The sequence below is a fragment of the Arachis stenosperma genome, chromosome 6 (genome assembly GCF_014773155.1).
Source record: "Arachis stenosperma cultivar V10309 chromosome 6, arast.V10309.gnm1.PFL2, whole genome shotgun sequence".
Taxonomy (NCBI): domain Eukaryota; kingdom Viridiplantae; phylum Streptophyta; class Magnoliopsida; order Fabales; family Fabaceae; genus Arachis; species Arachis stenosperma.
The window spans coordinates 94,550,977-94,569,648 of record NC_080382.1 but is presented as its reverse complement, the minus strand read 5'-3'; the positions used below and the strand labels follow the sequence as shown (position 1 = coordinate 94,569,648).

Genomic DNA, 18,672 nt, shown 5'->3' with positions numbered 1-18,672 from the left:
GCCCCTGGGTGAGCCCTGTCCAAGTTGTTCCCAAAAAGGGAGGCATGACAGTGGTTCATAATGAAAAAAATGAACTGGTTCCTACAAGAACAGTCACAGGGTGGCGCATGTGTATTGACTACAGAAGGCTCAATACAGCCACCAGAAAGGATCATTTTCCTTTACCATTCATAGACCAAATGCTAGAAAGACTAGCTGGTCATGATTACTACTGCTTTTTGGATGGCTATTCAGGCTACAACCAAATTGCAGTAGATCCCCAAGACCAAGAGAAGACAGCATTCACTTGCCCTTCTGGCGTGTTTGCCTACAGAAGGATGCCTTTTGGTCTGTGCAATGCACCTGCAACCTTTCAGAGGTGCATGCTCTCTATCTTCTCAGATATGGTAGAGAAATTTCTGGAAGTCTTCATGGATGACTTTTCAGTATATGGAGACTCATTCAGCTCCTGTCTTAACCACCTATCACTTGTCCTGAAAAGATGCCAAGAAACTAACCTGGTTTTAAACTGGGAGAAATGTCACTTTATGGTGACTGAAGGAATTGTCCTTGGGCACAAAATTTCAAGCAAGGGAATAGAGGTGGATAAGGCAAAGGTAGAGGTAATCGAAAAATTACCACCACCTGCCAATATTAAGGCAATCAGAAGCTTTCTGGGGCATGCAGGATTCTATAGAAGGTTTATCAAGGATTTTTCGAAAATTGCAAAACCTTTAAGTAACCTGCTAGCTGCTGACACGCCATTTGTGTTTGACACACAGTGTTTGCAGGCATTTGAGACCCTGAAAGCTAAGCTGGTCACAGCACCAGTCATCTCTGCACCAGATTGGGCATTACCATTTGAATTAATGTGTGATGTCAGTGATCATGCCATTGGTGCAGTGTTGGGACAGAGGCATAACAAACTTCTGCATGTCATTTATTATACTAGCCGTGTTCTAAATGATGCACAGAAGAATTACACAACCACAGAAAAAGAATTACTTGCAGTGGTCTATGCCATTGACAAGTTTAGATCCTACTTAGTGGGATCAAAGGTGATTGTGTACACTGACCATGCTGCTCTTAAATACTTACTCACAAAGCAGGATTCAAAACCCAGGCTTATAAGATGGGTGTTGCTTCTGCAAGAGTTTGATATAGAAATAAGAGACAGAAAAGGGACAGAGAATCAAGTAGCTGATCATCTGTCCAGAATAGAACCAGTAGCTGGGGCGTCCCTCCCTTCTACTGAGATCTCTGAGACTTTCCCAGATGAGCAACTCTTTGCCATCCAGGAAGCTCCATAGTTTGCAGACATTGCAAATTATAAAGCTGTAAGGTTCATACCCAAGGAGTACAGTAGTGTACAAAGAAAGAAATTAATTTCAGATGCCAAGTATTACCTTTGGGATGAACCATATCTCTTTAAGAGATGTGCTGACGGAGTGATCCGCAGATGTGTACCCAGAGAAGAAGCACAAAGGATCCTATGGCACTCGCATGGATCACATTATAGAGGACATTTTGGAAGTGAGCGAACAGCCACTAAAGTCCTCCAGTGCGGCTTTTACTGGCCTACTCTCTACAAAGATTCCCGAGAGTTTGTGCGTAACTGTGACAGTTGCCAAAGAGCTGGTAACCTGCCTCACGGATATGCCATGCCTCAACAAGGGATATTAGAGATAGAATTGTTTGATGTATGGGGAATCGATTTCATGGGACCATTCCCACCATCATACTCAAACACTTATATTCTGGTGGCAGTAGACTATGTATCTAAGTGGGTAGAGGCAATTGCTACACCCACTAATGATACCAAAACCGTACTGAAATTCCTCCAGAAAAATATTTTCAGCAGATTTGGCGTTCCCAGACTGCTAATCAGTGATGGGAGCACTCATTTCTGCAATAAACAGCTATACTCTGCTATGGTTAGATATGGAATCAGCCATAAAGTGGCAACTCCGTATCATCCACAGACAAATGGGCAAGCTGAAGTCTCTAACAGAGAGCTAAAAAGAATCCTAGAACGGACTGTGATAGCCCGGAGAAAGGATTGGGCAAAGAGCTTGGATGATGCTCTGTGGGCATACAGAACAGCATTCAAGACTCCTATAGGAACCTCTCCATACCAACTGGTGTATGGGAAGGCCTGTCATTTGCCTGTGGAACTGGAACATAAAGCCTACTGGGCAACCAGATTCCTAAACATGGATGCACAGTTAGCTGGTGAGAAAAGACTGCTCCAGCTAAATGAGCTAGAGGAGTTCAGACTCAATGCCTTTGAAAATGCAAAAATTTATAAGGAAAAGGCAAAGAAGTGGCATGACAAGAGATTGTCAACCAGAGTCTTTGAGCCAGGACAAAAAGTTCTGCTCTTCAACTCCAGGCTCAAACTGTTTCCAGGAAAACTCAAATCCCGGTGGAGGGGTCCGTATGTGATTACAGGAGTCTCACCATATGGATATGTTGAGCTTCAGGATACTGATTCTGACAGAAAGTTCATTGTAAATGGACAGAGAATCAAGCACTATCTTGAAGGAAATTTTGAGCAGGAATGCTCAAAACTGAGGCTTGAGTGATTCTCAGTGAAAGTCCAGCTAAAGACAGTAAAGAAGCGCTTGCTGGGAGGCAACCCAGTCATTAGAGAGTTGTATGAATTGTTCTTACAGAGGCAAGTATCAAAAATGAAGGAATTCACAGAGTTACAGAAGGATTCAGCTCAAAAAGCAGAGAAAATGAGCTTACTGGCGAAAAACGCCAGTAAGAGGCATTTTGGGCGTTAAACGCCAGAATGGGCACCATTCTGGGCGTTTAACGCCAGTAATGGTACCATTTTGGGCGTTAAACGCCAGAATGGGCACCATTCTGGGCGTTTAACGCCAGGTGTGCAGCGTCCTGGGCGTTTTGGAAAAACGCCCAGTGACAAAGGATTTCTGGCGTTTAACGCCAGCCAGGGCACCTGGCTGGGCGTTAAACGCCCAAAAGGGGTAACAAATGGGCGTTAAACGCCAGAATGGGTGCCATTCTGGGCGTTTAACGCCAGAAAGGTGGGGGGACCACATTTTTGTTTTCAACTCAATTTTTTTTCAAACTTTCCTCTTTTTAACCATACTCTTCTACATAAATGCACTTCAACCTTCCATCATTCACTTTCAAATCTTCACAAATCAAAACCATTCTTCAAATCTATTTCAAATTAATCCCAAATCTTCTTCACAAACTCACCCTTTTCTCAATTTCTTTCCATATCTTTTCAAATCTCTCTCTCTTTTTTTTCGAAAACTCCCCTCCCCACCTTATAAATACATGTTTGTTCCCCCTCTTCCAACCACACCATTCGAATTTCCTCTTCCTCCCCCTCTCTTCTCTTTTTTTTGCTTGAGGACAAGCAAACCTCTAAGTTTGGTGTACTTTTCCGTGATCACTAAGCCAAGATTCATCAATATCATGGCTCCTAAGGGAAAACAAACCAATTTAAGAGGCAAGAAAGAGAATAATCCAAAGAATCTTTGGAATCAAGAGAAGTTCTTAACCAAAGAACATGAAGACCATTATCACAAAATAATGGGTCTGAGGTCAGTGATCCCGGAAGTTAAATTTGATCTGAAAGAAGATGAATATCCGGGGATCCAAGAGCAAATTCGAAACAAAGGATGGGAAGTTCTAACCAATCCTGAGACAAAGGTTGGAAGGAACATGGTTCAGGAATTCTACTCAAATCTGTGGCTGACAGATAAGCAGAGAATGACTGGAACTGCTTACCATACCTACAGAACCATGGTCAGAGGGAAAGTTATGTACTTCCATCTGGACAAAATAAGAGAAATCTTCAAGTTGCCCCAACTGCAAGATGATCCTGACTCCTTTAATAGGAGGATGGTGAGAGTAGATAAAGGGTTGGATCAAGTTCTAGAGGACATATGCCTCCCTGGGACTAAGTGGATAACCAATTCAAAGGGTGTCCCAAACCAACTCAAGAGGGGAGACCTCAAGCCAATTGCAAGAGGTTGGCTAGACTTCATTAGGCGTTCCATATTGCCCACTAGCAACCGTTCTGAGGTCACCATCAAGAGAGCAGTGATGATTCATTGCATTATGCTTGGAAAAGAGGTAGAGGTCCATCATGTGATTGCTTGTGAGATCTACACAATTACAAATAAGAATTCCACTGAAGCCAAATTGGCTTATCCAAGCTTGATTTCCTTGCTCTGTAAAGAGGCTGGGGTGAAGATGGGAGTAGATGAGTTCATACCCATTGAACACCCAATCACCAAGAAGTCAATGGAAGGACAAGTGCAAGACAACTCCATCAAGAGGAGGGCGCAGGAATTCCTCCCTGAATTCCCAAGAATTGACTACTGGTCCAGCCTAGAAGCATCTATCACCAAGTTGCAAGAGACTATGGAGCAACTGAAGGAAGAACAGCAGAATCAGAACTGCATGCTCTGCAAATTGCTGAAGGAACAAGAGAAGCAGGGGCGTGAAATTCAAGAGATGAAACGCCAAAAGTTCTCCTCTCAAGCTGAGGGAGCATCCACTTCTCAAAATCAAGGTTGTTGAGTCCTAACTCTGTGAAAACCTCTATCATTAGGAGCCTATTCTTTTTCATTTTTTTTTATATATTTTCGTTTTTTTTTTCCTATTTTTAGTTTTATCTTATATTTATTTTTTTTGAGTCTTGTTCTTAATTCATAATTAATAAAGTTTATGCCTTAAAGTTATGAATGTCCTATGAATCCATCACCTCTCTTAAATGAAAAATGCTTTAATCACAAAAGAACAAGAAGTACAGGATTTCGAAATTTATCCTTGAAACTAGTTGAATTAGTTTGATGTGGTGACAATACTTTTGTTTTCTGAATGAATGCTTGAACAGTGCATATGTCTTTTGAATTTGTTGCTTTGAGAATGTTAAAATTGTTGGCTCTTGAAAGAATGAGGAGAAAGAAAACTGTTATTGAGGATCTGAAAAATCATCAATTTGATTCTTGAAGCAAGAAAAAGCAGTGAATACAAAAAAAAAGAAAAAAAAATATATTTTCGAAAAAAAAAAGGAGAGAAAAAGAAAGAAAAAGAAGGAAATAAAGTTGTGATCCAAGGCAAAAGAGTGTGCTTAAGAACCCTGGACACCTCTAATTGGGGACTTTAGCAAAGCTGAGTCACAATCTAAAAAGGTTCACCCAATTATGTGTCTGTGGCATGTATGTATCCGGTGGTAATACTGGAAGACAGAGTGCTTTGGGCCACAGCCAAGACTCATACACTGGCTATGTTCAAGAATCAATATACTTAACTAGGAGAATCAATAACACTATCTGAGTTCTGAGTTCTTATAGATGCCAATCATTCTGAACTTCAAAGGATAGAGTGAGATGCCAAAACTGTTCGGAGGCAAAAAGCTACTAGTCCCGCTCATCTAATTGGAGCTATGTTTCTTTGATATTTTGGAGTCTATAGTATATTCTCTTCTTTTTATCCTATTTTGATTTTCAGTTGCTTGGGGACAAGCAACAATTTAAGTTTGGTGTTGTGATGAGCGGATAATTTGTATGCTTTTTGGCATTGTTTTTAGTATGTTTTTAGTATCTTTTAGTTAGTTTTTAGTATATTTTTATTAGTTTTTAATTAAAATTCACTTTTCTGGACTTTACTATGAGTTTGTGTGTTTTTCTGTGATTTCAGGTATTTTCTGACTGAAATTGAGGGTCCTGAGCAAAAATCTGATCCAGAGACCAAAAAGGACTGCAGATGCTGTTGGATTCTGACCTCCCTGCACTCGAAGTGGATTTTCTGGAGCTACAGAAGCCCAATTGGCGCGCTCTCAACGGCATTGGAAAGTAGACATCCTGGGCTTTCCAGCAATATATAATAGTCCATACTTTGCCCAAGATTTGATGGCCCAAACCGGCGCTCAAGGTCTCTACACGAAATTCCTTCATTGCTCAGCCCAAGCACACACCAAGTGGGCCCGGAAGCGGATTTTTCTGTCATTTACTCATTTCTGTAAACCTTAGGACACTAGTTTACTACTTATAGGATCTTTTGACATTGTATCCGTACCTTATGACCTCATAACACTTTTACACGTTTCTTTCCACAGTATGAGCCTCTAAACCCCATGGTTGGGGGTGAGGAGCTCTGCTGTGTCTTGATGAATTAATGCAATTACTACTGTTTCTTATTCAATCATGCTTGCTTCGATTCTAAGATAACACTTGTTCTTAATCCGGATGAATGTGATGATCCGTGACAATCATCATCATTCTCAACTATGAACATGTGCCTGACAACCACCTCTGTTCTATCTTAGATTGAGTAGTTATGTCTTGGATTCTTTAATCGGGATCTTCGTGGTATAAGCTAGAACTGATGGCGGCATTCAAGAGAATCCGGAAGGTCTAAACCTTGTCTGTGGTATTCTGAGTAGGATTCAATGACTGAATGACTGTGACGTGCTTCAAACTCCTGAGGGCGGGGCGTTAGTGACAGACGTAAAAGAATCACTGGATTCTATTCCGGCCTGATTGAGAACCAACAGATGATTAGCCTATGCTGTGACAGAGCATCAGGGACGTATTTTCACTGAGAGGATGGGAGGTAGCCACTGACAATGGTGAAACCCTACATACAGCTTGCCATGGAAGGAGCCTTGCGTGTTTGATGAAGAAGACAGTAGGAAAGCAGAGATTCGGAAGATGGAGCATCTCCAAAACCTCAACCCATTCTCCATTACTGCAATACAAGTAACCATTTCATGTTCTTTTGCTTTTTACAATCAATCCTGATAATTTCTGATATCCTGACTAAGACTTACAAGATAACCATAGCTTGCTTCAAGCCGACAATCTCCGTGGGATCGACCCTTGCTCACGCAAGGTATTACTTGGACGACCCAGTGCACTTGCTGGTTAGTTGTGCGGGATTGCAAAAGTGTGATTGCAATTTCGTGCACCAATTATCTTGAAAGCAATTTTGAGCAAAAATGCTCAAAACTGAGACTTGATTAAAGCTCAGTAATAGTCCGGCTAAAGACAATAAAGAAGCACTTGCTGGGAGGCAACCCAGCCATTAACAAAGCTTAATTGTTAATTAATTGATTTTTACAGGTCTATGTCAATTATCTTCAAGGTAAAATAGCAATTGCTTAAGTTCACAGAGTTACAGAAGGATTCAGAGGATAAAACAGCAAAAAGGAAGCTCATTGGTGCGAAAAAGCCAGTAAGAGCTGTTTTGTGCGTTGAACACCCAAAAGAAGCATCTACTAGGCGTTCAACGCCAGTAGAGATAGCCATCTAGGCGTTAAACGCCAGAAAGAAGCATTTTCTAGGCGTTAAACGCCAGAAAGAAGCATCCTCTGGGCGTTTAACGCCAGATTTATAGCGTCCTAGGCGTTCAGAAAAACGCCCAGTGACAAAGACATTCCTGGCGTTTAACGCCAGCCAGAAGCAACAGCTGGGCGTTAAACGCCCAGGAGAAGCTACAAATGGGCATGTTTTGGGCGTTTAACGCCAGGATTGTGGGGAGGAGGCGAATTTGTTTTCAACTCAATTTTCTTTCATTTTTCATGTTTCAATTCATAATTTCTTGCATAAACATGTTACAAACTCTAATTTTCCAACCTTCAATTCCAAAAATTTTTAATCCTAATTTCTAAAATCCCTTTTTCAAAAGATATAAAATGTATCTTAATTCATAAACACAAATCCTTTTCAAATCCTCTCCAACTTCTTTTCAAATCTTTTTTAAAACTCAATTATCTTTTCAAATTCATTTCAAATCTTCTTTTTAAAATTCAGATTTATCTTTTTCAAATATCTTTCATAACTTTTAAATTTTAAATTACATCTTTTTCCTATCAAACTTATCTTTTATAAATCATATATTCTATCTTATCTTTTTCAATATTTTCGAAAATCCACCCCATACCCTTTAAATCCACGTTCGGCCTCTGTTCTCTCCTCCACAATTCGGAAATTGGCTCTCCTTCTATCCCTCTCCTTTCCTTTCTTTTGCTTGAGAACAAGCAAACCTCTAAGTTTGGTGTGTTTATCTATGATCACTAAACCATACCCACTAAAATCATGGCTCCTAAAGGAAAACAAACCACTCCAAGAGGCAAGAAAGAGAATATTCTAAAACCACTTTGGAATCAAGGAAAGTTCTTAACTAAAGAACATTCAGACCATTACTACAAAATAATGGGTCTAAGGTCAGTGATCCCGGAAGTTAAATTCGATCTGAAAGAAGACGAATATCCGGAGATCCAAGAGCAAATTCGAAACAAGAACTGGGAAGTCCTAGCTAATCCTGAAACAAAGGTGCAAAGAAACATGGTTCAGGAATTCTACGCTAATCTGTGGCAGACAGACAGACAGAGAATATCTGGAACTACCCTATATGACTATCGGACCTTGGTCAGAGGAAAGATTGTTCACATCCACCCTGACAAAATCAAGGAGATCTTTAAGCTACCTCAGCTGAAAGATGACACAGACTCCTTTAATAGGAGAATGATGAGAACAAATAAGGGCTTGGACAAGATTCTAGAGGACATATGCCTCCCTGGAACCAAGTGGACAACCAGCACCAAGGGCGTCCCAAATCAACTCAAGAGAGAAGATCTCAAACCAGTCGCCAGAGGCTGGCTGGACTTCATTGGGCGTTCTATACTGCCCACTAGCAACCGCTCTGAAGTCACCATTAAAAGAGTAGTAATGATCCACTGCATGATGTTGGGAAGAGAAGTGGAAGTTCATCAGCTGATTTCGTGTGAACTTTACATAATTGCAAACAAGAACTCCAAAGATTCCAAATTGGCTTATCCAAGCTTAATCTCTATGCTATGTAAAGATTCTGGGGTGAAGATGGGAGTAACTGAGTATATCTCGGTTGAGTGACCAATCACCAAAATATCAATGGAAAGACAACAAGTACAGGACGACCCCATCAAAAGGAGAGCACAAGAATTCCTCCCGGAAATCCCTCAAATTGAATACTAGGAGCATCTTGAAGCATCTGTTACCAAGTTACAAGAAGCTATGGACCAAATAAAGGAAGAACAGAATAATCAAAATAGCATGCTTTGCAAACTGCTTGGGGAACAAGAAGAACAAAGGCGTGACTTGAAGGAACTGAAGCGTCAAAAACTATCTCTTGAAGGACCAAGCACCCCACAGACTAGAGGAACATCTATTTCCTAAAATAAAGGTTGTTGAGTCCTAATCTTAGCTTTAACTCTGTGATAGTTGTTCTTATAGGAATTTACCTTAGAAGTTATATATGAGTAGTAGTAATTAGTATATCTATTTTGATTTTATCTCCAATTAAGCTATAATTTATTTCACTCATCATCATCAAACATGAATAAAATAGTAGATTTTTAGAATAAAGAGGCAATATTTTTTTTTCGAGTTCTTAATAAGAAAAATTCTAATTATTTATTTGTGGTGGTAATACTTTTTGTCTTCTGAATGAATGCTTGAACAGTGCATATTTTTTATATTAAATTTTATGAATGTTAAAATTGTTGGCTCCTGAAAGAATGATGAACAAGAGAAATATTATTGTTGATCTGAAAAATCATAAAATTGATTCTTGAAGCAAGAAAAAGCAGTGAAAAAAAAAGCAAAAGAGGTAGAAAAATCCAATAGCCCTTTAAACCAAAAGGCAAGGGTGAAAAGGATCCAAGGCTTTGAGCATCAATGGATAGGAGGGCCTAAGGAAGTAAATCTAGGCCTAAGCGGCTAGATCAAGCTGTCCCTAACCATGTGCTTGTGGCATGCAGGTCCAAGTGAAAAGCTTGAGACTGAGTGGTTAAAGTCGTGATCCAAAGCAAAAGAGTGTGCTTAAGAACTCTGGACACTTCTAATTGGGAACTTTAGCAAAGTTAAGTCACAATCTGAAAAGGTTCACCCATTTATGTGTCTGTGGCATTTATGTATCCAGTAGTAATATTGGAAAACAAAGTGCTTAGGGCCACGGCCAAGACTCATAAAAGTAGCTGTGTTCAAGAATCAACATACTTAACTAGGAGAATCAATAATACTATCTGAATTCTGAGTTCCTATGGATGCCAATCATTCTGAATTTCAAAGGATAAATTGAGATGCCAAAAATGTTCATAAGCAAAAAGTTACTAGTCCCGCTCATCTAATTAGAATCTGAGCTTCACGTAAAACTCTGAGATATTATTGCTTCTTGGCTTCTTTTTATCCTATTTTATTTATCTAGTTGCTTGGGGACAAGCAACAGTTTAAGTTTGGTGTTGTGATGAGCGAATATTTTATACGCTTTTTGGGGGTAATTTCATATAGTTTTTAGTATGTTTTAGTTAGTTTTTAGTATATTTTTATTAGTTTTTAGGCAAAATTCATATTTCTGGACTTTACTATAAGTTTGTGTGTTTTTCTATGATTTTTGGTATTTTCTGGCTGAAATTGAGGGAGCTGAGCAAAAATATGATTTAGGCTGAAAAAAGACTGCTGATGCTGTTGGATTCTGACCTCCCTACACTCGAGATGGATTTTTTGGAGCTACAAGAGTCCAATTGGCACACTCTCAATTGGGTTGGAAAGTAGACATTCAGGGCTTTCCAGCAATATATGACTATGACGAGCTTCAAACTCGCGAGTGTTAGGCGTAGTGACAGACGCAAAAGGATCAATGAATCCTATTCTGACATGATCGAGAACCGACATATGATTAGCCGTGCTGTGACAGAGCATTTGGACCATTTTCACTGAGAGGATGGGAAGTAGCCATTGACAACGGTGACGCCTTACATACAGCTTGCCATGGAAAGAGCCTTGCATGTTTGAAAGTGAGAAAGCATTATGTTACAGGAATTCAGAAGACAAAGCATCTCCAAAACTCCAACATATTCTCCATTATTGAGTAACAATTACTTATTTTATGCCCTTTCACTTTTTACAATTGAAATTAAAGAACCCTATTGGTATCTTGACTAAGAATAATAAGATAACCATAGCTTGCTTCAAGCCAAAAATCTCCGTGGGATTCGACCCTTACTCACGTAAGGTATTACTTGGACGACCCAGTGCACTTGCTGGTTAGTTGTGCGGAATTACATATTGTGAGAGTAATTTTCGTGCACCAAGAGTCCGGAAGCCAAGTTATAGCTCGTCGAGGTTCGGCCAAAAATTAATTTTTCACCAAGTTCAAAACCTCAATTTTCTTAAAGAAACCAACTCAAACCTAATATACCATACACCAAAATCAACAAAACATAACCTTGCCATCACCTCAATATTCCTTCCAAGCCTACCATATCTCAATTTTCATCGAACCAAACTCAAGTCATACTTTCATTACATATAATTAACACAACCACATATCATTTGTTTTGCCAAGATCATCCACAACCCGCTTCAAATAGTTTTACATCAATATATACATTATCACATACCTAAATCTCTTGACTTTAGTCACAACATTCACCAACATACCACCATAAGCTCATGTTCATTCTTTTTCCCACTTTGCAAGCATCAATAATTCATCATTCAACAGTCCAACAATTAAAATCCAATGCCAACAATTAAGCCAAAACTCAACACTTATCAATAATCACTAGTAAATTTATATACTCATACATTCATTCCTATCTTAAAGTCAACTAGCCTAATTCTTCACAGAATATTATATATTACATACGTAAAACTTAAACCATACCTTGGCTGCTTTTTCACGTATTGTCCAAAGCCAAACACAGCCTCACAAATCCAAGAATCACCAAGGCACAAGCACCCAACTTCCACTAAGATCCAAAGCTCACAATTCAAGCTCCAATATATATATATATATATATATATATATATATATATATATATATATATATATATATATATATATATAAGCAAGAGTGAATATTTTCCTCAAGCTAATCGGGTCTTATATATATATATATATATATATATATATATATATATATATATAAGCAAGAGTGAATATTTTTCTCAAGCTAATCGGGTCCTATAACATCAAGGAAGCAAAATCTTACCACCACTTTAACAAATTTTGAAAATGAAAAGGGATAGAGAGATCGGGGTGATAGAGTGGTTTACTTATGAAATTGTTCCGATAGATTCGTAAAGATCGACGCGATGGTCGCGTGGCCGCAAATGGTGCCGTGATCGAAACTCGGAGTGGGAAGTTATGGTGGTTGGAATTGAATGCTAGGGTTTGAGTCTTTCTTCCTTCTCCAACAATATTTTGCAGCATGAAGGAGTTGAAAAAGGGGGAAGGGAAGCTGTGTTCTCTTGGTTTTGTTGGGTTGAATTGGGTCTTGGGCTTATTTTGGGTCCGGTTCGTCCGATTCAGTTCGTTTTGTCCAATTTTGGGCCAAATTCTTTAAAATTAATATCAAAATTCTTATTTTAATTAGCTCTATCCTATTTTACTATAAAATCTACATTTCTAATTTCTTTTATTAAATTTAATTTATTAGTTAATTATTCACTAATTTTACGGGATTTAAAGTTTACACTGTAAACGAGATAATTAAACAAATATCTTATTTAGATACATCAATTTTGTTTACGCTACATCTCGGGTGCATACAAGATATGTGACAAATTTTTAATTGACTATATCTCGTTTACACTGTAAACATGTGTATTATTACAAAAAAAAAATACGATAAAATAATATTTATGATATGATTTGTATCGATTTACAAAATAAAAAATGATATAATTTATTGCTATTTAGATCAAATTAGATAAATTTACAAGTAAAATTTAGATATAATATAATTTAAATTAAAAAAATAAAATTTAGAGATAAATTGGTATCATTGCAGTTTACGAGACCTAATTTTTAGAAAAAATAATTACAAATAATTTTTCGATAAAAGTCATTATAACTACGTTATAACATATCTTCCATATTTAAACAGTTAATTTTTTTAATAAAATTAAATAAGTGATTAATCTCTCCCACAAATCTACAAATTTTTTGATTTGGATCTTCTAAATTTTGAATTTTTACTTTAGAGGGTAAAGTGTGATCTTCTATCATTGAATGATTTCTCTCTTATATTTACTCTTGGCCCCATCTACAAAATAAATTGTGAGAGATCACACTTTACTTTTTAAAATGAAATTCAAATTTTAGAGGATCCAAATCCCAAATTTTTTATTTTTTTTCTTACGTTTGCAATTTAAATTTAAAAATTAGTACTCATAAAAGTACATAAAAAATTTAAAAATGGACAAAAATTTTTAATTTTAAAATTTTTTATATACTCTATTAAGTATTAATTTTTAAATTTAAATTATATATTTTAAATTTTGTTTGTTGTATGGTCATTTACTATGTTGAGAATGTCAGAGAAAATAAATGATTTATAAATTTGTCGGAGAGATTAACAGTTTAATTTTATAACGTAGAAGATAAAAAAAATATTTGTGAGTGAAAATACAATGATGAAAAAATTAATTATTAAAGACTCGTAAAATAGAAACACTTGCAGATCAGTTATTTTTCGAGGAACCTAGGTCTCATGAACGGTACCGATGCCAATTTATCACTAAATTTTATTTTAATTTAAATTATATTATAACTAAATTTTACTTTTAAATTTATTTAATTTGAGTTATAGCTAAATTATATTATTATTATGCCAATAAATTATAATTCAAATGGCATAGTATTTCTATATTCATCTAAGAGGTTGCGGATTTGAATTTTCCTATCTTTAATAAAAAAAATTAACTGTAATTTGATCTAAATAATGATAAATTGTATCATTTTTATTTTGTAAATCAATCCAAATCATAACATAAATATTATTTTAATCGTAATTTTTTTTGTAATAATACTCTCATAGGAAGTAATTATGAATTTATTTCGTTTGCAAACGTGATAAAGCCAATTAAAATCGTTTTTTGTCTCATTTACTGTGTAAATAAAATATATGTATAATAATTTCGTTTATACGGTAAATGAAATATGTAATGAGACGTAAAAACATAAATAGTGTCTAAAACACATATTTTGGTAAATAAAATAATTAAAAATATTTATTTAAAAAAAATTCACTCACAAGTTAAGAATAACTCTAACTCTACTCCGCATCTTAAAATTTTCAATTCTACTTTATTTGTAAAAAAAATAAAAAAAAATTAAACAAATATAAAATTTAATTATTTCATATTTCATACATATTAATAAAATAAAAAAAACTAAGTTCAAATTAAAATTAAAAATAATAAATCTTAAAAAAATCTAACATAAAATTACAAATAACATGATTATCAAGTTCTAAAAAAAATTAAAATAACACAAACAAAAGATAAATGTCTTGTTACTTTTTTTTCTAACTCCAATTTTTTATAACATTACTCTTTAAATAACAAATATACTAAATTGTTAATTTAAATAATTAATTTAGTAATTACTTTAAATTTTTATAAAAAAGAAGTGGGTTTAATACCCACTTATCTTACTATATATATAATTTTAAATATATATTATATAATATATTAGAGGTGTAGATAAAATTTTTACTCATATTTTATCCTATTTGTAATAGATCGAATAAACAATTTTTAGATGTCTTTTAGAAAAAGAAAATTAAGTATTTGTAATAAAAGAGACCAGAGATAGTTTTAAAAAAATAAATAAAATTTAAAGCCTGTAAACTCAAATATAAAAAGTTTACATTCAGTTTTAACGGAAATCTTTGTTTTGGTTTTTTTTTTTTTTTAAACAAAATGAATGAACTTTTGTTAGCCAACAAATATAAATATAAAATAAAGATTTAAAGACCGAATTTGATTTTTATTTTTTTTGAAAAGTATTCGTACGACATGTAAAATTACAAAATTATTTTTAAAAAACTAGTTTTAACTTTAAATAAAGTAATTTTTGTAACTCGCAGTTATTAAAAGATATAAAAGACAGGCATACAAAATTAGTATTTTTGTATTTTGTTCGATGATAAACTAAAACAAATATTATAAAAATTTAATTTATTCTTTTTTTCATTTAAAAGATTTAAAAAATATATAATAATAAAAGAAAAAATAAAAAATAAATTATATTTCTCGTTAGTATTTTAGTATCCTTTCTGTTAGGATAGGATGAACACAAAATATACTAATTCAGTATTTCTGTATATAATATTTCTATCTATTTTTCATCTGTTAAATATGATTTTCTGTCTTTGTATCCCTGTCTCGAGTAAATATAAGTGCAAATTATGTGTTTGAATATAAATACCAAGGTTGCGAGAATCGAACCGGTCAATAAACCGATGAGATAACTAGTTCATTGGTTTACTGATTCGACCGGAGTTCAACCAATTTAATTAAATATTAAATAAAATTATTAAAAAACCTAAAAATAATGAGGAACAAAACTGGAGAGTTCAACCAGAATACATATAGCAGCAGGGCTAAACAATCAATCAATAACTTCACAGAGAGAAGTACCAATATCAAAATTCATAAACACTCCCAGGAATGACATTTTTTTTAGTGTTAATTGTACCTCAGTGATATACTTGAAGTAGCTATCTTCCACCGGATATTTTTTATTGGCATAAAACAGCATGTGCTCTGTCAACCATGAAAAAAGCACACCAAAAGTTAAATTTTCTAAAAATGTAGAAATATTCCACACCCCACTACAAAAAACAATTATCTTAAATTCTCATGACACAACTCTTTAGCATAAATATAACAATAATCCAAACACCAAACATTAATATCTTCTGTTCCTAATCGAGCTACATATTGGTGGAATAAGGTGGAATGAAATAGGAGAGGATGGAATTTTAATGAGTCCCGTTGTTTGGATTGAATAGAAATGGATAGAATGATATAAAAAATGGTAATAGATTCTATCCAATAGTACTAAAAGTGACCGATAAATAGCTTCTATCATTAATTCCCCATTATAATTTTCAACTAAAGCAAAGCTAAATATAATAATTGCCTATTTTGGATGAACGTGATTCAAAAGGCACATTTAACCGCAAACAAAGAATCCAATCCAAATTAACATACAACGAGTAAAAAGAATAAATTATTTAATTGAAAAAGAAAAAGAAACCTAGGAAATGGGCAAAGCCTTCGAGGCCAGCAGGGTCGCTGAAGCAACCTACTCCAACGTCCATGGAAGCAGCACACTGCAAACAGTTAAAACAAGAATCAACCAAATAAAATTGAAATAAAAAAATAAAAATAAAAAATCAGAGAGAGAATACCTTGTCGTGGAATCGGAGATGAGAAGGACCTGAAGGGAGTTGGGAAGGATGATCCTTCTGTAATCCCTCTTGTCCGTACGCGCTTTCACGATCTCTGTGGCTACAGTGGTCAAAGCCGTAGCTGCTGTGGCTGTGGGATACGGTGGCGATAGCGGTGGACTGTTCGATTGGTGGTGGTGGGCTGGTGGCTGTGCGACTGCGAAGAGAGAAGAAATGAGTTGCAGTGGGTAGTTGGTACTGATTCCTCTTCTAGGTGATTAGGGTTCAGCTTCGTGTACGTTTAGCTTTAGCCTTTTTTTTAAAGAGACAAAACGACGCCGTTTACGGATTTTATTTTCAAAGCAAAACTCGCTAAAAAACTGGACGGTTCTATCGGTTTATCGTTTAACTGCCGGTTCGATCGATTTTTTTATCGATTTTCTGCCAAGCAGTTTCTAGTCTTACCTGGACCGGCTAAGTGATCAGTTCTCGATTAATCCGATTAAACCAACCGATTCGGTTCGATTTTTAAAATCATGATAAATACATAAAAATTTTTGCTGAATAAATATTGACCTAAAATAATAATATTTACTAATTATATAATATTATTAGATCAAATATAGCTATTATAACTTTTAAAAAAACTGATTTTTTTTTCTTGGTTGAGTACGAGGCGAAGCCCATTTAATAAAGTAAATTTAAAATGATAAACTTGATCAAAATCATTGTATGTGTGTTCGACTCTTTACAAATATTAAGAGTACATTTAGTTTGTATTTTTATTTTTTATTTTTATTTTTAATATTTTTTATTTTTTAAATTATGAAAAAAATAAAAATAAAAATAAAAAACAAAATTTTATTTTTTTATTATATTTATTTTTTTTATATAATTTAAAAATTAAAAAATAATAAAAATAAAATAAAAGGTAAAAATTTAGGTACAATCGACTTCATGTGAAATTGATAGTTGAAAACCGTTACATGAAAATTTAGTCAAATTAATCAAATCATTTAAAGGTAATGAAGATGTGAAAAAACGCACATCACCCAAAGCCCATATAGACAAAAGCCCAAACTAAAACACTTTCACTGCTGACCCAAAAAATAAACAACGTTTCACACTGGTCCACCAGCATTGCCAATGATACTATATATACTCTTCTTAGTTACCTTCCTCTCCCCTCATCTTCATCTTCAACTCAAATCTAGGGTTTTATCTTTGCCTACTGTAACATAACTCTTACGATTTTCTGTTTTAGTTGCTTAATGTTCTGATCTTAAAAAGCGTGGCCCTTAAGATCGCCTTCCTTATCGATAATGGAAGCGTTTTGAGTCATAGCTACGCCACATCAAAACTATTGAGGCTTCTCTCTAGGGTTTTCCTTCTGGATCCTCTCTCCCATTTTGTTTTTCCTGTAAACGAGGCATAGATCCTTTTACCTTTGTTCCTGGTGTTATTAACCGTTTGTTGATCTTTACGCAAAATGGCTCTGTGGCCGATTTGGGTTTTCAACAAATTGTTGTTTTCAGCCCCATGACGTAGGTCCTTATTCAATGCCTCTGTTTCAGGTGGGAAACATTTTCAACAAATTGTTTTTTCTTTCGTTATTTTTTTTTTCCGGAAAATAAAGGGCAAGGATGATGATCCAATTAGATGTGTGAAAGGAGAATTCCTTTTTGAACTCAATCTTTTGAGGCATATCCATTCAATATCTGACTTGCCGATATTTACAATACAATTTCTTGAGATTAACCACAATGATGAAGTTGGATTTTGTTAAAACAAAAAAAAATTAGAACGTTTTCTATCATTGCGATTCTTTAATTTGATGAAGACATAGCTTGACATGAATATATATATATACTTCCCCTCGAAGTTGTCTTCTAGTTTCTGTTTTTGAATAACTATTCGGTTGAATTCCGTTTTTTACTTAAATATTACATGCGAAATTCTTGCATACATGGCTGTCCTTTTCTTTCCCCCCTTAATAATTTACTAGTTTGAAACCATAACTTGAGCATTGGAGCATTAGCTTATTTTCGATCCTGAACAATGTTCCCGACGAAAATATTAGTAACATGGTAAAACCAAATGGTTTTTTCTTATCTTCTAATTTTGTATTTCTGTCTCTTATCCAAATACATTCTCTGTTTTCTTTCCTCTTGTTTGTTGTTGATGAGTAGTAGCTGATAATTCCTATCGTACAGTATAATAACAACATTAATGATTGGTGGTCTTTTTATATGACGCAGGTCAGTTCTAGAAGCAATTTAATTTATCAAGTTCTTGTAACTATTTAACACCGACTTTACCTCACAGTCTCACGCTAGTTTACCTACGTGTGTAACAAACAATCAGTTTCAGTCATGAAAATTAGACGACCCAGAGTTAAATGGTCGTAAACTTTGGGTGTAAGTAATCATCTACTCTAATCAAAGTCAACGCTATAATTTTCCAAGTTTGGTATTGAG

General features: G+C 35.1%; 1 long non-coding RNA gene and 1 other non-coding gene across 2 annotated transcripts; one reads left to right on the top strand and one right to left on the bottom strand.

The window, feature by feature from the left end:
- Positions 1-15,352: 15,352 nt before the first annotated feature.
- LOC130932391 (uncharacterized) lies at positions 15,353-16,500 on the bottom strand. Its single transcript, XR_009067455.1, has 3 exons — positions 16,217-16,500; positions 16,063-16,138; positions 15,353-15,566 (listed from the first exon to the last, which is right to left on the bottom strand). It is a non-coding gene; the product is annotated as an uncharacterized LOC130932391 (long non-coding RNA).
- Positions 16,501-17,827: 1,327 nt separating this feature from the next.
- LOC130938677 (small nucleolar RNA Z266) lies at positions 17,828-17,927 on the top strand. The gene has a single exon (XR_009069834.1). It is a non-coding gene; the product is annotated as a small nucleolar RNA Z266 (small nucleolar RNA).
- Positions 17,928-18,672: the final 745 nt, after the last annotated feature.